Source organism: Pseudophryne corroboree, chromosome 11, assembly GCF_028390025.1.
Source record: "Pseudophryne corroboree isolate aPseCor3 chromosome 11, aPseCor3.hap2, whole genome shotgun sequence".
Classification (NCBI taxonomy): domain Eukaryota; kingdom Metazoa; phylum Chordata; class Amphibia; order Anura; family Myobatrachidae; genus Pseudophryne; species Pseudophryne corroboree.
The window spans coordinates 171,605,363-171,628,501 of NC_086454.1; the positions used below are offsets into that span (position 1 = coordinate 171,605,363).

General features: G+C 46.6%; 1 long non-coding RNA gene across 1 annotated transcript in view; it reads left to right on the forward strand.

Annotated features, from left to right (window-relative positions):
- Positions 1–19,972, forward strand: part of LOC134970069 (uncharacterized) — a 36,167-nt gene extending 16,195 nt beyond the window's left edge. Inside the window, exons 3-4 of the long non-coding RNA XR_010189640.1 lie at positions 18,974–19,074; positions 19,653–19,972. This is a non-coding gene — a long non-coding RNA (uncharacterized LOC134970069). The remainder of the gene's footprint in view (positions 1–18,973; positions 19,075–19,652) is intronic.
- The last annotated feature ends 3,167 nt before the right edge of the window (positions 19,973–23,139 follow it).

Genomic DNA, 23,139 nt, shown 5'->3' on the forward strand with positions numbered 1-23,139 from the left:
AAACCTGTTGCCCCTAGCTTTAACACATGAGTCATTACTCCAGTTTATATCAGTATAATTAAAATCCCCCATCACTAGGATGTCTCCCAACCCCGCAGCCTTTTCAATTTGCAGCAAGACTTGTTCTTCCTCATGTATGCTAATATCCTGCTGATGGAAGCATGTACCTATGACTAGTTTTTTTTCATCTATACCCCCACTTGAGATTTCAACCCATAGTGACTCCACATTATCCCCAGTCCCCTCGTAAATAACCTACTTTAAGTATGGTTTAAGAGATGGTTTAACATAAAGACACACACCTCCACCTCTTTTGTTAGCCCTGTCCCTTCTGAAAAGAGAATACCCCTCCAAGTTTGCAACCCAATCGCGAGAGTCATCCCACCATGTTTCTGTAATACCTATAATATCATACTGAGCCTTTGATGCTAACAATTCCAATTCCCCCATTTTACCTGCTAGGCTTCTTGCGTTCGCAAGCATACATTTTAGCTTAGTGTTTCCCTTGTCCGTTTGTTTTTTTAAGGGTATCCTGTAATGGTTTACAAGTGCCTCCCTAGAGTTACTCCTACTGCCAGTTCTTCTCCTCACTCCCTCTCCTCCCCATCATACTTACTATTCCTTTTGATCCACCCATTTAGTCCTTCTAAGCCCTCCGCCCCATCATAAGAATTTTCCCTTATGTTACTTACATGCTTATCCCTTTTGCTACATATATCAATTTCAATATACTGTAATGATGAACCACAATTGTTGTTAGTTAATATTTTGGCATTATCATTGTTACTACCCTTTTTAGTACCCATGTAAGTACCCTTGCTGGCTGCTCTCTTTCCCCCCTTCTCCACCCCCATTTAGTTCACTGCTACCATCTTTACTATTCTCACTGCTTGACCCATAGTTTCTAGCTAAACCCTCCCCCCAGGCACCTAGTTTAAAAGCTCCTCCAACCTTATAACCACCCTTCCCCCCAGCACCGCTGCCCCCTCCTCATTCAGGTGCAATCCATCGTGACAAAAAAGATGGCACCTGACTGAGAAGTCCGCCCAGTGTTCCAAGAATACAAACCCCTCCTTCCTACACTAGTCTCTAAGCCATACATTTACCTCCCTTCTTCTCCCTCTTCCTCCCTGGGCTAGCACGTGGCACAGGTAGTATTTCGGAGAATATTACCTTAGATGTTCTTGCCTTTAGTTTCTGGCCTAAATCCCTATAATCCCTATCCCCTATAATCATTCTTAAGGACATCCCACCTACCACTAACTTTGTCATTGGTGCCAATGTGCACCAAGACCGCTGGATCCTTCCCAGCCCCTCCCAACAATCTATATACCCGGTCCGCGATGTGCTGCACCCGAGCACCTGGGAGACAACAGACTGTACGGCGATCCCGGTAGCAGATTGCCCTATCTGTCTTCCTGATGACAGAGTCCCCTACCACCACAATCTGCCTGGGTACCTCTCTCTCTTTCATCCCATCTGAGCCAGAGGGACCACTCCTCTGGTTGCTAGAGGGAACAGTCTCCTCCAGCCTACGGCATTTCCTTGCTATCATCCACCGAATCTTCGTCCAATCGGACAAATTTGTTTGGGTTTGATAGTTCGGAGATGTCATGCCTCCCCCTCTTTTTCTTCCTTCTAACAGTGACCCAGCTAGCTACCTGATTATCCTCTTCTACCGGTGTCCCCCCCTGCAACTCCTCCACCGTTCTATCTAAACTTTGCTCGAGAATGTGAATCTCCCTCAGCCCCGTAACGGTTTGCTCTAGTTCAGTTACCTGGGCTTCCAGGGCAACCGTTCGCACACATCTCGCACAGATGTATTTACCCTGGGACAGTTGCTCCAGGTGTGCATATATCTTGCACAACATGCACTGAGTAATGTCCTCCTCCCTCCCAGCCCGGTGTAATGACAGACAGGCATATTTCCTGGACCCCTAAAGGAAGCAATTGTTAGACCTCTTCTTAAAAAACCTAATTTAGATCCCGACTGCATGACCAACTATAGACCGGTATCAAACCTTCCTTTTCTAGGAAAGGTTATTGAGAAAGTGGTTGCAAATCAAATGGAAACCCGCCTGACAACCCATGATATCTATGATCCATTCCAATCAGGATTCAGGAGAAGACATAGCACTGAAACAGCCCTGGTGTGTGTGTTAAATGATCTTCAGACGGCAAGAGGCAGAGGCGACTGTTCAATATTAATCCTTCTGGATCTCTCTGCAGCATTTGATACCGTGGACCATGGGCTTCTGATTGAGCATCTGATACATTTTTGTGGACTGGATGGCACAGTCCTAAATTGGTTCAAATCATTTCTCACAGGCAGGTCACAGAGAGTATCGTCTGGATTATACTCATCACCACCAGTGCCATTGCCATGTGGTGTCCCACAAGGTTCTATACTATCCCCCATGCTTTTTGCAGTATACATGCTCCCGCTGGGTGAAATAATCAGGCGCCATAGGCTAGTCTACCACTGCTATGCAGATGATACACAACTGTACTTGTCCTTTGCTCCGGGCACTGATAACCCAATAGCAACCCTAAATGGCTGTCTAGCTGAACTCCAGGAGTGGATGAGTGCTAGTTGGCTGCGACTGAACCCGGATAAAACAGAGGTCCTTATGATAGGGCCGCAACATCAAAGGACAAGACTGCAGCATAGCCAACCAACTGGACTTACACTCGGGGATTCAGAATTACAAACCACTGATCGTGTGCGGAATCTTGGCGTTGTCCTGGATGGTAGCTTGACACTTAAACATCAGATATCAGCCACAATCAAATCCTCATTCTTTCACCTGAGGAACATAGCCAGAATCAAGCACTTAATTCCTTCAGATGATCTGCCAAAAGTCATCCACGCATTTGTATCATCTCGATTAGACTACTGTAATGCCCTCTACCTTGGTCTCCCAGCAAAAGAATTGCACCGCTTACAGCTGGTGCAAAACACAGCTGCCAGGCTGTTACCCAACCAGCTCCGTTCTAGCCACATAACACCCATCCTCTACTCCCTTCACTGGCTGCCTGTACGATGGCGAATCATCTTAGCACTACATGACCAGGGCCCAAGGTACCTGAAGCAGCTACTGACCCCATACTGCCCCACTCGATTACTGCGATCTGTATATGAAGGACTTTTAGCAGTACCTAGAATATCCCGTAATTCATCTGGGGGTCGAGCTTTTAGTCATGCGGCTCCGACTCTATGGAACTCATTTCCCCGCACAGTGCGAGAAGCCCCAACTATAGAATCCTTCAAAAGTAGACTCAAGACTTTCCTGTTTACTCAAGCATTCCCATAATTGTCCCTTTAGTATCTTCATGCTTCTGTATTTTATGAAAATCTGTTCTGTACTTCATTATTTTCTGTACTATATTATGCTATGTATCTGTTAAGCGCCTTGAGTCCTATTGGAGAAAGAGCGTTATATAAATAAAATAATAATTATTATTATTATTATTAATGTCCTCACCCCTCCCAGCCTGGTGTAATGTCCTCACCCCTCCCAGCCCAGGGTAATGTCCTCGCCCCTCCCAGCCCGGTGTAATGTCCTCATCCCTCCCAGCCTGGTGTAATGTCCTCACCCCTCCCAGCCCAGGCTAATGTCCTCGCCCCTCCCAGCCCAGTGTAATGTCCTCGCCCCTCCCAACCCGGTGTAATGTCCTCATCCCTCCCAGCCTGGTGTAATGTCCTCACCCCTCCCAGCCCAGGGTAATGTCCTCGCCCCTCCCAGCCCAGCGTAATGTCCTCACCCCTCCCAGCCTGGTATTATGTTCTTGCCCCTCCCAGACTGGGGTAATGTCCTCGCCCCTCCCAGCCCGGTGTAATGTCCTCATCCCTCCCAGCCTGGTGTAATGTCCTCACCCCTCCCAGCCCAGGGTAATGTCCTCGCCCCTCCCAGCCCAGTGTAATGTCCTCGCCCCTCCCAGCCCAGTGTAATGTCCTCGCCCCTCCCAGCCCGGTGTAATGTCCTCACCCCTCCCAGCCCAGTGTAATGTCCTCACCCCTCCCAGCCCGGTGTAATGTCCTCATCCCTCCCAGCCTGGTGTAATGTCCTCACCCCTCCCAGCCCAGGGTAATGTCCTCGCCCCTCCCAGCCCAGCGTAATGTCCTCACCCCTCCCAGCCTGGTATTATGTTCTTGCCCCTCCCAGACTGGGGTAATGTCCTCGCCCCTCCCAGCCCGGTGTAATGTCCTCATCCCTCCCAGCCTGGTGTAATGTCCTCACCCCTCCCAGCCCGGTGTAATGTCCTCACCCCTCCCAGCCCAGGGTAATGTCCTCACCCCTCCCAGCCTGGTGTAATGTCCTCACCCCTCCCAGCCCAGTGTAATGTCCTCACCCCTCCCAGCCTGGTATAATGTTCTTGCCCCTCCCAGACCGGGGTAATGTCCTCACCCCTCCCAGCCAGGGTAATGTCCTCACCCCTCCCAGCCCAGTGTAATGTCCTCACACCTCCCAGCCTGGTATAATGTTCTTGCCCCTCCCAGACCGGGGTAATGTCCTCACCCATCCCAACCCAATGTAATGTCCTCACCCCTCCCAGCTTGGTATAATGTCCTCACCCCTCCCAGCCCAGGGTAATGTCCTCGCCCCTCCCAGCCCGGTGTAATGTCCTCATCCCTCCCAGCCTGGTGTAATGTCCTCACCCCTCCCAGCCCAGTGTAATGTCCTCGCCCCTCCCAGCCCAGTGTAATGTCCTCGCCCCTCCCAGCCCGGTGTAATGTCCTCACCCCTCCCAGCCCAGGGTAATGTCCTCACCCCTCCCAGCCTGGTGTAATGTCCTCACCCCTCCCAGCCCAGTGTAATGTCCTCACCCCTCCCAGCCTGGTATAATGTTCTTGCCCCTCCCAGACCGGGGTAATGTCCTCACCCCTCCCAGCCAGGGTAATGTCCTCACCCCTCCCAGCCCAGTGTAATGTCCTCACCCCTCCCAGCCTGGTATAATGTTCTTGCCCCTCCCAGACCGGGGTAATGTCCTCACCCCTCCCAACCCAATGTAATGTCCTCACCCCTCCCAGCCTGGTATAATGTTCTTGCCCCTCCCAGACCGGGGTAATGTCCTCACCCCTCCCAGCCCAGGGTAATGTCCTCGCCCCTCCCAGCCCAGTGTAATGTCCTCGCCCCTCTCAGCCTGGTGTAATGTCCTCGCCCCTCTCAGCCCGGTGTAATGTCCTCACCCCTCCCAGCCCAATGTAATGTCCTCACCCCTCCCAGCCTGGTATAATGTTCTTGCTCCTCCCAACCCAATGTAATGAACTTGCCCCTCCCAACCAGGTGTAATGTCCTCACCCCTCCCAGCCAGGTGTAGTGTCCTCACCCCTCTCAGCTGGGTGTAATATTCATCCTCTGCCAGGAATTACATACAACAAAACAAATTGTAGCATTGTGTGCATTAGAAGATAGATTAAAAAAAAAACAGAAAGCGGCATACAGACAGATAAATCACAATGCGACACATATAGCAGATCCAATATCAATATGTGGCATGGTTGCCTACACGCCTGCTTTCTGCAGGAGACTCCCTGAAAGAGCAGCAGTCTTCCTGACTCCCATCAATCTCTCTGATTGCACCTTATCCCCATTATGCAGCTGTTACATTCTATGTGAAAAAGAGAAATCAGAGATACATACATTCAAATGGGCTCATCAGTGCCATTTCCCAGCATTGGTTATAAGTCACAATGGGGCAGATGTATTAACCTGCGAAGGCATAAGGAAGTGATAAACCAGTGATAAGTGCAAGGTACAGATGGGTCCATGTTTATCTTGACCTTTAATAGGATTTACTGAGACTGGGCAGTCGGACTTAATCCCCTGCTGTAATGACTTAATCCCCTGCTGTATTGTTCTTTGTATTGTATTGCAGCTGAGAACAATAGATGAAGGGTTTATGTTAATAAACCATGTTGTTCCTAGGCGCAGCAAACTAGCCAAGATAACCGTGGACCCATCTGTAATAAATGCACCAGCCAATCAGCTCCAATATGTAAATTAACAGTTAGGAGCCAATTGGCTGGTGCATTTATCTCCTTGCACTTATCATTGGTTTATTATCACATCCTTATGACGTCTCCAGGCTTAATACATCTGCCCCAATGAGCCCTATGGCTACATGCATTTTAAATAATGTTTTACGTGGCCACTTACAGCATATGGAACCTCTTGTAAAACACAATACAGGAACAAATCCTTAAAAATATAAGTATATTTTCTTCAACAGGTAGATCTTACCTGTTGGGGCTCATTTACATGTGGATGTAAGTCATATTTATGACTTTGTTCGCAAAATACACTCCCAGTGGGCAGCAGCATAGCGTTTGCATGGCTGCTAAAAACTGCTAGCGAGCGAACAACTCGGAATGACCACCACAGTGCGATATGTATTATGTTTTCCACCAATATGGACTATATATCGTACCATATTTGCTCATTGTAAGAGAGCTTGTATTTTAAAGTGTAGCTTGGATTTGTAAGTGTATGTGAGTTGGAATCAGCAGAAGGAGCCGGAAGCCAAGTGAAAAGGAGGTGCAGTGAGCTGAGCTGGAACAACTGCAACTTCTAGGTGGAGTATCAGTACCGCAGGAGAGGTCCCACTCAGATAAGTATTGATTACTTACTTATTGTGTATTGATTGTATTGGTTAGTTGGTTTTTATTCTCTTTATTGTACTTTCGAAAGGTAATAGGGAGTTGAGTTCGTTTGAGTTTCAAACAATGGGAGGGGCTGTGATTGAGTGTCTCACTCAGTGCGTGTCGTGCAAGATGTATGCGCACCTGGAGCAGCCGACCCAGGGCGAATACATATGCATGAGATATGAGTGAACGGTTGCCCTGGAAGCCCAGGTAACTGATCTAGAGCAGACCGTTACTCGACTGAGGGATATTTACAGTCTTGAGCGAAGTTTAGATAGAACGGTGGAGGAGTTGCAGCAGGGGTCACTGGTAGATGAGGAAAATCAGGTAGGCAGTTGGGTCACTGTTAGAAGGGAGAAAAAGAGGGGGAGGCACGACATCTCGGATCTATCAAACCCGAACAAATTTGCCCGATTGGACGAAGATTCGGTGGATGATAGCGACGAAATGACGGAGCTGGAGGAGACTGCTCACTCTAGCAACCGGAGTAGTGGTCCCTCTGGCTCAGATGGGATGAAAGCTAGAGAGGCGCCCAGGCAGATGGTGGTGGTAGGGGACTCTATCATTAGGAAGGCAGATAGGGCAATCTGCTACCGGGACCGTGATCGCCGTACGGTCTGTTGTCTCCCAGGTGCTCGGGTACGGCACATCGCGGACCAGTAGATAGATTGTTGGGAGGGTCTGGGAAAGACCTGGCGGTCTTGGTGCATGTTGGTACCAACCACAAAGTTAGTGGTAGGTGGGATGTCCTTAAGAAAGATTATAGGGACTTAGGCCAGAAACTAAAAAAAAGGACATCTATGGTAATTTTCTCTGAAATATTACCAGTGCCACGCGCTAGCCCAGGAAGACAGAGGGAGATTAGGGAGGTAAATGTGTGGCTCAGAGACTGGTTTAGGAAAGAGGGGTTTGTGTTCTTGGAACACAGGGCGGACTTCTCAGTCAGGCGCCATCTTTTTTCTTGTGACGGATTGCACCTGAATGAGGAAGGGGCTGCGGTGCTGGGGGGGGGTAGGATGGTTAGTAGGTTGGAGGAGCTTTTAAACTAGGAGCCTGGGGGGAGGGTTTAGCTAGAAACTATGGGTCATGCAGCGAGTATAGTAGGGATGGTGGTAGTGAGATAAATGGGGGTGGAGAAGGGGGGAGGGAAAGTGCAGCCGGTAAGGGTATTTACATGGGTTCTATTAAGGGTGTTAAGAAAGGTATTGCTAAAGCATTAAATAATACCAATTATGTGTCATCATTACAGACTATAGAAAATGTCAGGGCAGTGATTTTAGACGGGAACATTGGGTTGACCAAAGAGAGAAGTAAGGTGGGCAATACTAAGTACGGTGGGCAGAGGCGTATCTAGGGTAGGGTGAGTGGGGCACGTGCCCTGGGTGCCTTGGCAGGCCCAGGAGAGGGGGGCGCCGCCGGCGGCCAGGGCATCATGCCCCACTCCAGAACACAAGTTGTTATCCTCCGTATGGAGCGCTTCACAAATAAACTGCAGCTGTTTCCCCATTTATATATGGCAGATCAGCTCACACTACCCAAATATTGAATATGGGAAAAAGGGATAAGATCAAAGAGAGTCACAGCGCTGTTTCTAATTTACTAAATCTCACAAGAGAATGTACTGTCCAAATTCTTCACATATAGTAAGGACACTATACCACATCTGTATAGGTAAAAACGATCCTTACTTTATTTTCAACATCCATTAAAAAGTCTCTTTAAACAGGCACAGGGCAATTCCGGCAAGAGAAGCGGTACAAGTGTTTGATTTTAAATGTACTCAGTGGAGCTCACCAGACCCTTAGGACGCCGTTGTTAATCGCGGTGCTTCTTATTACGGGATTTGCTCTCCCGTAGATGTTATCCATGCACCGCTAGCCGTCCTTAGATCACAGACCCTCCAGGCGCTGCAGAAGCCACCACACTCCTCCACTCTCCCCCGTTCGTTGCTCCCTGCTGCACACAGGTAATGACCAGGTTCACCTACGGTTGCCGACGCGTTTCTACCCTCAGCGGGTCTTTGTCGAGGCACAGGTGAAACTGGTCAAATTACAAGCTTTATACCATCCCCCAAGAGTCTGGTGTGCTCATTCCTGGGTACTGGAGAGGGAGCGAGAAGGACAGTCTGTATCAGTAACTCTACGGATGCACTAGTTAACCAGGATGGGAAATCTTTAGGAAAACAAACAAATAAAGGAACCGATAAACTAAAATGTATGCTTGCAAACGCAAGAAGTCTAGCAGGTAAAATGGGGGAATTGGAATTGTTAGCATCAAAGGCTGAGTATGACATTATAGGTTTACAGAAACATGGTGGGACGACTCTCATGACTGGGTTGCTAACTTGGAGGGGTATTCTCTTTTTAGGAGGGACAGGGCTAACAAAAGAGGAGGCGGTGTATGTCTTTATGTTAAACCATCACTTAAACCATACCTAAAGGAGGTTATCTATGAGGAGACTGGCGATAATGTGGAGTCACTATGGGTAGAAATCTCGTGGGGGAATTGATGCAAAAAAAAATAGTCATAGGCATGTGCTACAAACAGCCGGATATTAGCATACATGAGGAAGAACAACTATTGCAGCAAATCAAAACGGCTGCGGGATTGGGGGACATCCTTGTCATTAAGGATTTTAATTACCCGGATATAAACTGGAGTAACGATTCATGTGCTAAAGCGAGGGGCAGCAGGTTCTTAAATTTGTTTAGAGATCACTACTTGTCTCAATTAGTCGAGTACCCAACTAGGGGTAAAACTACCCTGGATCTAGAAATTACTAATAATGTGGACATTATATCAAACACTAAAGTTGGGGAGACTTTGGGTAACAGTGATCACTATATGATCACATTCGACATCAGTTTCAGGAAACATAGCTACAGGGGTTCCACCAAAACTTTTAACTTTAGGAAGGCTAATTTCAATATGCTTAGATGTGCACTTAATGACATAGAGTGGGAGGTTCTGTTTAATAACAAGAACACTTCGGAAATGTGGGATGTTTTAAAAGGGTTGCTGGATAGCAATATTCATAACTTTATTCCCATGGGCAGTAAACGCGGGAGTATTAAACTCAAACCGATGTGGCTTAACAAGAAGGTTAAGGCAGAAATGGATTAAAAAAAGCGGGCTTTCAAAGCATTTAAATCTAATGGAAAGGAGGAGTCTTTCAAGTATTACAAGGAGTGTAATAAGAAAAGCAAAAAAGCAATAAGAGCAGCTAAAATGAAAATGAAAAGCAAATCGCTATAGAGAGTAAAACCAACCCTAAAAAGTTTTTTAAATACATAAATGGTAAAAGGTTAAAAAAGGAGAATATAGGTCCATTAAAAGATGAATTAGGAGAATTGATAAATGATGACGAAATAAAAGCGGAAATACTGAACAAATTCTTTTCATCAGTATTCACCAGTGAAGAACTGATGGTGGGAGTAGAGCATAACAATTGTGACAGTAATGATTCATGGTTAGATACTTGTTTAAGCGAAGAAGTAGTCCGGAAGAGACTAAGCCAAATTAAGATTAATAAATCACCTGGTCCTGATGGACTTCACCCGAGGGTTCTTATGGAGCTTAGTTCACAACTAGCATGACCCCTATACTTGATTTTCATTAGTTCAATTAGATCAGGCATGGTACCGAAGGATTGGCGTATAGCTGAGGTAGTGCCATTATTTAAAAAGAGATCCAAAAATCTTCAGGGAAACTACAGACCAGTTAGTTTAACATCTACAGTGGGGAAAATATTGGAAGGAATTCTAAGGGACGTCATACAGGAGTATCTAAAGTCCGCTAGGATTATTAGCAAGAACCAGCATGGGTTTGTGAGGGACAGGTCATGTCAGACTAACTTAATTAGCTTCTACGAAGATGTGCAAAAGTCTTCAATACAGTTCCTCACAAGAGACTGATGATCAAATTAAAGGAGATTGGCCTATGAAAAACCATTTGCACATGGATAAGCAGCTGGTTGGATAGCAGGGTACAGCAAGTAGTGGTCAATGGGAAGTCCTCAACCTGGTCCCCAGTAGTCAGCGGAATACCACAAGGGTCCGTACTCGGACCACTACTGTTCAACATATTTATCAATGACCTAGAAATAGGCCTGGAAAGCACAGTGTCAATCTTTGCAGATGATACTAAACTGTGTAAGGTAATTAATTCAGAATTGGATGTGGAGTCCTTGCAGAATGATCTATCTAAACTTGAACTCTGGGCGTCTAAATGGAAAATGAGGTACAATACAGACAAATGCAAGGTTATGCATTTTGGGACTAAAAATAAACTTGCATCCTACATATTAAATGGGGAAATCCTAGGGGAAACATAGTTGGAAAAAGATTTGGGGGTATTCATTGATAATAGGCTTAATAAACGTACACAATGTCAAAACGCAGTAAAGAAGGCAAGTAAGGTGCTAGCGTGCATAAAAAGGGGAATTGAGACAAGGGACTCAGATGTAATCATGCCGCTGTATAAGGCATTGGTACGTCCGCACCTGGAATATTGTGTTCAGTTTTGGGCACCATTGTATAAAAAAGACATCAGTGAACTCAAAAGTGTTCAAAGGCGAGCTACTAAATTGATTAAAGGCCTAGAAGGACTGGACTATAAGGAAAGACTTACTAGGCTGAATATGTATACACTAGAAAAGAGGCGCCCAAGAGGAGATATTATTAATATCTTCAAATATGTAAAGGGACATCACAAAGAGTTATCAGAGGAATTATTTATTAAAAGAACACAGTTTAGGATACGTGGGCACTCGCTGCGACTGGAGGAGAGAAAGTTCCGAACGCAACGGAGGAAAGGGTTCTTCACTGTTAGGGCAATCAGGATGTGGAATTCCATGCCAGGAAAGGTGGTAATGGCGGACTCTAATTGGATTTAAAAAAGGAATGGATACATTTCTGAATGAAAAAGCTATCCAAGGTTATAATACTTAAAATATCAACGCGGTTAATCCGAGGGTAACATGAGTTATAGTAGCTAACTAGTCATAAAACATTATTCAGCAAGTATGTAGAATCATCACAACTTAAAACAGGTTGAACACGATGGGCAATTTGCCTCTATTCAACCTCAAATAATATGTTACTATGTGTATGCGGCTTTACTTTCAAAATCTCCCTGAAATGCTTTTTCAAAAGTAGGCAAGTATGATATGTAGTGACAATGAAAACATGCAACATTATGGAGGTCATTCCGAGTTGTTCGCTCGCAAGGCGATTTTAGCAGAGTTGCTCACGCTAAGCCGCCGCCTACTGGGAGTGAATCTTAGCATCTTAAAATTGCGAACGACGTATTCGCAATTTTGCGATTACAAACTTCTTAGCAGTTTCAGAGTAGCTTCAGACTTACTCGGCATCTGCGATCAGTTCAGTGCTTGTCGTTCCTGGTTTGACGTCACAAACACACCCAGCGTTCGCCCAGACACTCCTCCGTTTCTCCAGCCACTCCTGCGTTTTTTCCGGAAACGGTAGCGTTTTTTCCCACACGCCCATAAAACGGCCTGTTTCCGCCCAGAAACACCCATTTCCTGTCAATCACACTACGATCGCCTGAGCGAAGAAAAAGCCGTGAGTAAAAATCCTAACTTCATAGCAAATTTACTTGGCGCAGTCGCAGTGCGGACATTGCGCATGCGCACTAAGCGTAAAATCGCTGCGATGTGATGAAATTTACCGAGCGAACAACTCGGAATGAGGGCCTATGTTATTCTGACATATTCCATGTGTTACAAATGTATCAAATATAATAAATGGTGATAGACAATCTATTATCTCACATAATAGCAATGTGCCAGGATATCTAGCTTGTACATAAGCACAAAAGCACTGTCCCAGTATTGAGTCCTCTCAGAAGCAGCAGATGATACACAGCAATTATTCATCTGATGCAGTATGATGCCATAATACTGACTGTTCCGCAGAGCCCGCACATAGCTGATAGGATAGGACTACGCCATGTACGGTCTGTCCTCATCTTGTATCTGCATAATATGTTGTCCCTCCACAGAGCGCGTACGCTTCCTGCTGGCTTCTCCCACCCACTGACACTGCAACATCATTTATCAGTGTCCATGGATCTGATGATCACTCAGTTACAGTGAGTAGACTTTGAGGTGCCAGCAGACCAGCTGCACCAGCACAGTGTGGCAGCCTGATCTATAATTTGTGTAGTGGGTGGAAGGTCAGAGTTTGCGGCTCTGAGGTCAGTGGGGATCTGGGGATCCCCCTCTCCCCCAAGGCAAACGCAGGATTTAGTGAGGATGGTTTCCGTAGGGGTGGTTGAGTGGGTGTGTATGTGTATGTGCATGTATGTGTAATAAAATAAATATATATATATATATATATATATATATATACTGTACATACATACATACATACATACATACATACATACATACATACATACAGAGGCAGGACCGCACTCATAGAGTCTGGTAAATCATAGAAAATCAGCACAGGACGCTGAAGCTGATTGTCAACATTTCAGAGTTAGACTCCTTTAAAAGAGCCTAACTCTGAAACGTTGACTTGACATACAGCTACAGCGTCCTGTGCTGATTTTCTATGGTTTACCAGTCTAAGTGGCGTGCGGTGGGGTGAGGCAGAGGCTTTCCTGTCATACTAACATTTGTACCAAACAACAAACAAATGAAGCGCCTGTGTCTGTTTACAGCAAATCACTAATAAAAAATGAGAATATATGAATCAAACTGTGTAAGAGAGTTCTTACTTTCTCTTTAAAACAAACGCACCTGAGCCCACGTTCGCTTCTCTCCAGGGGCTGTATACACCCCTGAGTTAGAACAATATTAATCACCAAAAAAAGAAAAGAGAATTGCGCTCATAGGCTCATAGTGAGTCTCTAATAAATTCTAGTAATATAATATAATAGAATCAGAGACGGTAAATAAATTAAAATAATTTAATCAGTAATCTACTAAAAATAACATCAGTATATAATAGCCATTGAATACTTAATACATCCTGAATAAACAAACGGAGAGGTTACTTGCTGGCCAGCAGTGTTTAATAGCAAATAGATTGTGAATAAAAACTTCTCTTCTGAGTAATCAGTGCACTGGATAAATTGTGCCGTGTTCAAACAGCATATAGCAACTAAGTATCAGTCAGTAAATGAACTGTAGCGCACTGAAGTGGAGATGTAACGGCTTTGGATACTCGTTACAAGTGTCCATTTACCTCCTGTTAAGAGACAGCGGTGTGGTCCTACCCCCAGTACCGAGCATCCTCGGCTATGATTGTCTGTCCACGGGGATTTGCCTTTTCCGTCACCAGCTGTACATGCCAAGTTGATCCACGGAGGAAGTGTGGAAGGACACTTGATGCTGACGTTTCATCCAGCGTAGGTGAACAGCTTACGGCGGGATGGACAGGTGGCAGAGTTCAATTAAAATCCCGCTCAGCTGGGCCGTGTTTCTCCGTCTATGCTACTGACACTGCTGCAGCTACGGTGGAGTGGGCGGAGACTGACGCGTTTCGTCACGAAGCCACGTGACTTTCTCAAAGTAATGCTTTAGTTATGGTAGCCATACATCAGACCAACTTCAGACCAACTTTTCTCCAACTCTCCAAACCTCCAACCGTCCAACTTGTCTGTCCAACTAAAACAGTGTTCCACACATCTAACCAACTTTTCAACAGACCAGCAGACCAGCCAACTTCTCTCCAACTTGTGATGTCACAGAAGTAGGCGGACAGTGCCTGCCCACTTCTGCTTGTTTTGAATAGTATATTTAAAAATAGAAAATTGCAGGTCTATTTAGTTATTTCAATTTAAAAATAAAAAGGTTTTTACTACTTTTGTACAGATACCTACATGGCCCAGTTTGGTCCAACTGCCAAGGCAAGCTAGTACTTGCAGAACCTCAAGTGCAAGCTTGCTCTTGTACCTAAAGTTTAGTATCTCTTGCATTGATTTATTTAAATGTACCCTTTGGACTACTTCTGGATAGCGGGACCAGGTATGAAATAATTGAAAGATAAAAGTAATCATTTGGGAAGATGAGTTCCAATGCCGTTGCCAGCATTAACATGCCGTTGCAATGGCAACTCGGCCCCTCATGTGCAGTGATGAGTTAACTGGATTGAGCCCAGTGACCTATAATGACTGTAATAGCCAGAGGTTAAAGTGAGCCGGAACGGGGCGGAACTGGGTTCCGTCAGTTCCATTTGGAGACAGAACCACTTCCACCTCCTCCGGCTCACCTAACCCACGATGTCTGCTGGCGGCCCAGGGAGCTGCTGGGCGTTTACTGAGATTTTATTACCAGCAGTCACCCGGCTTCCTCTTCACAGGAGCAGCTGGAGGCAGGAGCTCACTCCCGAGCTCTGGCTTCCGGCTTTTACAGTGTACGGCGTGCGCTATAGGAGAGACGTCATGACATCTCTCCCATAGTTTTGAGGAAAGGAAGGACGCCAGTGGTCGGACGCAGGAGCGGGGCTTCAGGTGAGTATATTGTTGTTTTTTTGTGTGTGTAAGTGGTAAAACTAAAGGGGGCAAATCTACAGGTACAAAACTAAAAGGGGTATAACTAAAGGCAGGGGCAAATGCATGAATTTTAGGGAGGGGATTCCAGATATGAGGATAGATAGATAGATAGATAGATAGATAGATAGATAGATGATACTGTATGCACGTATACGGAAACCATCAACTCACTGAGATCATCATCAGCAGAATAAAACTGGAAAGATGAGCTTGCATTCAGAGTGAGGTGCCTTAGAGAGCAGTAAGCTGGAGGTCTTTGGGAAGAGGCCACATTATATCTCTGGCCAGATGCCCTGGGATGTGCAGCGGCTCTGGCGGGCTCCCCGCAGCTATGCGGGGGCAGATGGGAGAAGGGGGGGGGGGGGGGGTAGTATAGGTAGAGACCAGACAGCCAATGCGGGACATGTGAGGCAGGGATGGAGCGCGCTTGCCTCATGGTACTTTTCTACACCTGGGTGCCATATTATAATATATATATATATATATATATACATACACACACACACACACAGGGTGGGGGGGGGAGGGGGTACGGAGCCGGTCACTGCCCTGTATATTTACATATAGCTGCCCCTTGCGCCCTCACTCACCTCTTCCTCCTCAGGGACAGCCCACCGCTCTCCATCCTCACATCACTGCCGGCTGACATGCACTGGCCGGGCTCTGGGCGTCCTGTGCGCTAGCTCCGTTACCTGTCGCTCCGGTTGGGATGGGGGGGGAGATATATGCAGCATTAGCCCCGGTCTGCATAAGCTGCCGCAAATTCATTGTGGACAGGGACAGCCTGGCAGTGATAAACTGGCGCACCACTGCCGCCGCTGCCGGGGATACAGGGGCAGCCAAGCAGCAGTCATAGATTGCCGCAGCTGCCCCTGAACCTCCTCCCGGCTCCCGCACCAACGCTGTCGCCAGTACGGATCTTACGGTGACAGGGGCAGCAGGGATGGACTGCCGCCGCTGTCCCTGGTTCTCCTCCTGCCGCCGCCGCTGCTGGGATGACAGGGGCTGCCGGCAACAGTGATGGACTGCCGCGGCTGCCCCTGGACCTCATCTCGCTCCAACTCCACAGTACCCGCTGCTGCCGGGAATCCTGGGCTGACAGGGCAGCTCAGCCGGCAGTGATCGGGAAGAAGTAGGCGGACACTGCTGGCCAGTGTCCACCTACTTATCGTTCAGTTGGGGGGAAAGTTCCCCCTACACCTGAACGATTAGTTGGGAAAATCAAACAGGTTTGATTTTCCCAACTAGTTGGAACGACCGTTTCTGCCCGTTTTTCAGCGTGTGGGAGCAAACGGCTGATTATCGTTTGCTCCCACACACTGCCCAACTATCGTTCCAACCAGGCAACTAGTTGGCTGGTTGGAACGATATTGTTCTGATGTATGGCTAGCTTTAGGCATTACTTTGAGAAAGTCACGTGGCTTCGTGATGAAACGCGTCAGTCTCCGCCCACTCCACCGTAGCTGCAGCAGTGTCAGTAGCATAGACGGAGAAACACGGCCCAGCTGAGCGGGATTTTAATTGAACTCTGCCACCTGTCCATCCCGCCGTAAGCTGTTCACCTACTACGCTGGATGAAACGTCAGCATCAAGTGTCCTTCCACACTTCCTCCGTGGATCAACTTGGCATGTACAGCTGGTGACGGAAAAGGCAAACCCCCGTGGACAGACAATCATAGCCGAGGACGCTCGGTACTGGGGGTAGGACCACACCGCTGTCTCTTAACAGGAGGTAAATGGACACTTGTAACGAGTATCCAAAGCCGTTACATCTCCACTTCAGTGCGCTACAGTTCATTTACTGACTGATACTTAGTTGCTATATGCTGTTTGAACACGGCACAATTTATCCAGTGCACTGATTACTCAGAAGAGAAGTTTTTATTCACAATCTATTTGCTATTAAACACTGCTGGCCAGCAAGTAACCTCTCAGTTTGTTTATTCAGGATGTATTAAGTATTCCTTGGCTATTATATACTGATGTTATTTTTAGTAGATTACTGATTAAATTATTTTAATTTATTTACCGGCTCTGATTCTATTATATTATATTACTAGAATTTATTAGAGACTCACTATGAGCCTATGAGCGCAATTCTCTTTTCTTTTTTTGGTGATTAATACTAACATTTGTGCCAGAGGTTTGACTGTATAAAGAATATGAAAAATACAAAGAATATGTTAGAAATATATCCTTTGCATTATTCGAATAATTTTTATAGCCAAAACTCTGGAGTAAAAAAATCTATGGCAGGTGAGGCAGTGCCTCACCTGCCTTCCTTTATTGCACATCTCAAATTTCCAGGAGTTTATATTGCTGCACTTGTGTATAATGCCCAGATGCACCTTTTTACTCATATATTGCATGTGAATCTGGCTCTGATGCTAGCCAGTGCCTCCTGAGCCATTTACCTCACTGCACGTCCCATTCTCTAGGAGTGCCATCCTGCTTCCGTACATATTATCTGATTCTGACGGGCGCTGGAGCATGTTGTGCGGTATTAGTAAGCAGTGCCATTCATAATATGTATGTATGCATATATATATATATATATATATATGTGTGTGTATATATATATATATATATATATATATAACACACATTTATATATACATATACACACACCTGTAAACACACATACATACATACATACATACATACATACATACATACATACTGTACATACACAAGCACACTCGCAAACCCACATACGTACGTACGTACGTACGTACATACCATACAAATACACACATAAACAAAGATTTAAAACTTACATATAGAGCGTTTTACTGTATGCACTGCAGAGGGGGAGCCGCGGCAGTGTGAGGATCCAGGGAGCTGCTGTGGCTGAGCATGCGCTTGGGACATTCTGTAAGCAGAGAGCTGCACAGCTCTCTGCTGTTGCTGCAGCTCCGCATCCGCAATTGCAGATTTTTCTGAGATGGAAACACAGCTGTCTACGTCTCAAAATATTTTTTGTTGTCTTCAGGGGGGTTTCCAGGTACTCAGAAACCCCCCTGCATGCGCCACTGCCCCCACCCCCACCCCACCCCCTTCCCCATGCACTTGGTCTGATACTAGTCATCATCATCATTAGTGCACACTGCCACCAGCAAAATCCCTGCAATGGCCGCAGGTGTGACGACTTGCTGAAGGTTGCTCATGAGAGCGCCCGCTACAGCTCCGTTACACATCTTCAGTCATACGTGTAGAATACGTGTAGATGCATTCCAATTGTGAACACTCTGCATTGCCGGTGCTTGTGTAGGCTTGGTTACTGAGCATGTACAGTGTGCATAAATACACAAGATACTCTGCTCTAACAGGCTTACATTCAACTCAGACCCAGAATATCTATCATTTGTTCAGGAAATAAAATGATTCCTTTTTAGGTAAATCCTATTGCACACATTATATGCTTTAATATTTAAAAATAAATAATACAATACTGCCATCTTGTGGTTAGAGAGGAGAGGTACAAGGGAATCCTCTATCTTACACCTGACCTGCATCCAAAAAGTGTTATCTTATCGGGTCCACACAAACCAACACACAGAAAAAAATCATGGACATGGAATTGGAGAGGTGCGTCCCATCAGCTGCCAGGCCCTGAAGCACTTTCATCTCAAATATTGTCAAATTTGGCCACTTTGTATTGCTGCGTGTGTGTGATCTTCGCTATAAACACCAGTATACTGACTGCATTACTGGTACATAAATGTTACATACAATACATTCATTTTACTCTGAATAATAAATGTTACATTATTCATTGAGTTATTTATTTTTTGTTGCCATTAGGAGGAAGCAGTGTTCTGGAAGCTGGTCCTGGCAGCACAGCCACTATATACATCAAGATGCTGTCCATCTACCATGAACTGGGCCAGGGCAACTTTGGGAAGGTATGTGACTATGGTTACTCAGGTAACAACTGTGTGACTTCACACTTTCATTAGTGGAGGGATTATGTATAAATCAGCCAGCAGTGTATGCCTTTCCTCTGGGAAACTCCTGGTGGGGAGGTGCAGTTGTCATTCTTTATTTGTAGGGCATGGTGACATAAAGTGATTCATTAAGCAACACCACCACCACCACCACAATGCAGTGAATCACAGCATTCCACACTGGGGGGCAGGACATAGTGACCCAATTCATCCTGACTTGCAGCATCAAACCTCCACACCAGAAGGTTGGTCTACTCTTCCGTGGGTCTGGGGAAATTCTGGAGTCTCGTTCATGGAAAGTAGGCCTTACTGCTGTGCTGACTGACAGCATATTACTATTGTTACTTACAGATACATCAGCTACATTCTAGTCTGTTACAGAATTAAATGGTATCTAAAAGGGTTTTCTTTTACTGATACCATTAATACAATACTAAATCCACTTACCACTAAAGATACTGACCTACCTAGATGCTTCAAAAAGTAAAACAAAATGTAAGAATAAATATCATTGTGTAGATTTCTATCTTCTCTAGGTCCTGCTGTACTCTTTGACTGGTCAGCAACTGGCAGTCAAGATCAAGCGGAAGAGAGACCTGCTGCTGTAGGAGAGTAAGGAAGTGTTGGTGGACGACCGAGTGTTGCATCTCGTAGCGCCTTCCTTAACCACATAGCTTGCCTTCCAGGCCACGGTACAGTGTGTTTTTTATTACAGAATCATCACTTGGAACTATTTATTTATTTGTACACATGTAACTTAAATGCAGGTTTCATGTGTTCTTGGTTCATAATGTTACTATGAGCAAGTATGCACACTTGCGTTGTTGCCATGTTCTAATAAAATGTATTACTATTGTGTGTGTTTAATCAAACAGAAGCACTGATATCTGGGCCTGGACTATGTAAGCTGCAAAGGGAAGGCTGCTTGACATCACCAGCGCAACATAAGAACCACAAATAAAATAGATGTGTTCTGAGATGAATTGTAACAGTGTGTGCAGAGATGGGGACAGTGGAAGGGCTGCACACCTTTGATAAATTCTATAGTATTTCCTACCACTACGTTTAGTGAATACCAGAGATCCCCCTTCACCCAAAGCTGGGACACTAGATGGTGCTGCAGATAACAGCACTGGGGTACCCTGCCCATCCAATCCTTCTCAATAGACATTGTTAGAGATTGTAATACTGAATTGTGAGTTGCAGTGTGTTTGTTTTGAGTGGAGTAATATTAAATTCAGAGTTTTATTTAATACCCCTTTTACACCAAAATCCCGGGTCTGACCCAGGGTTTGGAACACGGTTCCAAGCCGGGTCAGACCCAGGACTCCCCCCATTTCACTGCAGTGCCGATCCAGGATATTCCCAGATCAGCACCGTTTACACTGCACCCGGGTGCAGTGTCTTGTGGGCCGGCGCTTAGAGATGATGTCATCCCCAAGTGCCAGCCCACAATGCAGATCGGGACTCCGGAGCGTCTCGCCGGGGACAAGCACAGCAATCTGGAAGCTGCTGTGCTGCCCACAGCCTCCCGTGCTTCCAGGCGCCAGACATGGTGCTGCTGTCTGCATAGACAGCATGTGCCATGTCTCCAGCCGCAGCATGGCAACCAGCACGGCGCCGATGTCTGCATAGACAGCGTGCGCTGTGACTCCCAGCCTCCCGACCGCCCGCCGGATACTGCGGTACGGGAGGTTTGTCATGCTGTAAATGGGTGCCGGATCGGCTGACCCGGCTTACCCATTTACACCGCCTCCTTCCCGGGTCTTACCCGTGTCCAACCCTGCGTATGTGCCGTGTTGGATTCCCGGGAAAGTGGACCCGGGGTGACCCTTTTACACCACCTGCAGTCCCGGGATTTTGCGCGCTCCCGTGCAAAATCCCGGGATATTTCAGGTGGTGTGAAAGGGGTATAAGTCTCATGTCCCGATCCTACCCACCTGGGCATCTTCTTTGGGGAACTCCTTGAGAGGATATTGCCAAAGTCATCAAGTATTACTCAAGGTCTTGCAAATGTTCAGTGTTATCCCTTTATTAAGATACATTTGACTAGAGTCTGATCACCTTCATTTATTTGTTCTTTATTTGGAATGTGTGAAAGAGGGTGGGAACAGGGGTCATTCCGAGTTGATCACTAGCTGCTTTTGGTCGCTGCACAGCGATCAGTCAAAAAATCGGCACTTCTGCGCATGCGTATGAGGCGCAATGCGCACACGCGTCGTACTATTACAACGAACGATGTAGTTTCACACAAGGTCTAGCGAAGCTTTTAAGTTGCACTGCTGGCCGCAGAGTGATTGACATGAAGTGGGTGTTTCTGGGTGTCAACTGACCGTTTTCAGGGAGTGTTCGGAGAAACGCAGGCGTGCCAGGAAAAACGCAGGAGTGGCTGGGCGAACACAGGGCGTGTTCGTGACGTCAAAACAGGAACTGAATAGTCTGAAGTGATCGCAAGCGCTGAGTAGGTCTGAAGCTACTCTGAAACTGCACAAAAAGATTTTGTAGCTGCTCTGCGATCCTTTCGTTCGCACTTCTGCTAAGCTAAAATACACTCCCAGTGGGAGGCGGCTTAGCGTTTGCACTACTGCTAAAAACTGCTAGCGAGCGAAAAACTCGTAATGACCCCCTAAGCTCTAACTTAGCAGATCATGGAAAGTCTCACAGTAGCATAGTATGTCAGTTAGGGCGGGATGTACTAATGCAGCAAAGAAAACCTATTGGGGTGTTTTACCACACTTCCCATACAGTATGTACTAAACCCGCAATGCCAGGCTTCGGTGCGGAGGGGCTGGCGTTACCCTATAAAAGCCTATGGGCTCCTTTCTGCATCCCGCCGCCTCTCCCCACAGAACCTGCCCAGCACTGGGAAGAGTAAATGAGGGCTGTATAGGCACGAAATTATATAAGGAGTCTTTGGTTTGTGATGGGTTAATGAAGAGAGATGTTTACTAGGTAGATTAGCTCCCCCTGGAGGGGTGTTGGTTGTGTTTTGGTTTAGCCTATCAGGGTAGTTAGGGGAGGTGACGTAGGAGGGGTATATATAGGCAGCTACATCACCAGCCACGGTCGGACTGGTCCACAGCGGCAACCCCCGGTGGGCTCCATTGACTGTGGGCCCACCTTCTCCTCTGAGAATAAAGGACCTAATTTCATACCTCCCAACTTTTCTGATTTTCACGGGACAGTCCCGTTTTTTTGGGTCTGTCCCGCCATCCCTCCCACGGGCCGCAGTGTCCTGCGGTGGGGGGGGGGGGGTTGGGGGCAGTTGGGAGGCTCCTGATCACTCGCTGCTCTGCTCAGTTCAGAGCAGAGCAGCGGTGAATAGAAGCCAGAGGGACTGGGGGCTTGGCCAGCAGCTCACAGAGCGCTGCCCGTGCCCCCACTGTGACTAAAATTGGAGGCATGGCTCGCGAGCACGTCATCCACATGAAGCCATGCCCCTTTTCCATTAGGTCATGCCCGCTTTTCGGCGGCTTCGCTGCACAAAGAGTCCCTCCTTGAAGAATCAGAATGTTGGGAGGTATGTAATTCAGACCTGATCGCTAGCAGGTGATTTTTGCACTGCTGCGATCAGATAGTCGCCGCATACAGGGGGAGTGTATTTTAGCTGTGCAAGTGTGCGAACGCATGTGTAGCAGAACTGTACAAAGAGATTTTGTGCAGTGTCTGTACAGCCGAGGACTCAGCCGCTGCGATCACTTCAGCCTGTTCAGGACCGGAACTGACGTCAGACACCCACCCTCCAAACGCTTGGGAACGCCTGCATTTTTCCAAACACTCCTAGTTGCCACCCACTAATGCCTTCGCACAAACCCATCACTGAGCGGCGATCCGCTTTGTACCCATGCAATGCGCCTGTGCATTGAGGTGCCTACGCATGTGCAGTTTAGACCTGATCGCCCACTGTACGAAAACGCAGCCTAACAATCAGGTCTGAATTACCCCCAAAGTTCTAAACTATGCACTTGAGTTATACATACTTCTATCATCTATCCATCCCTGCTCTAATGGCTAGCCAAATTA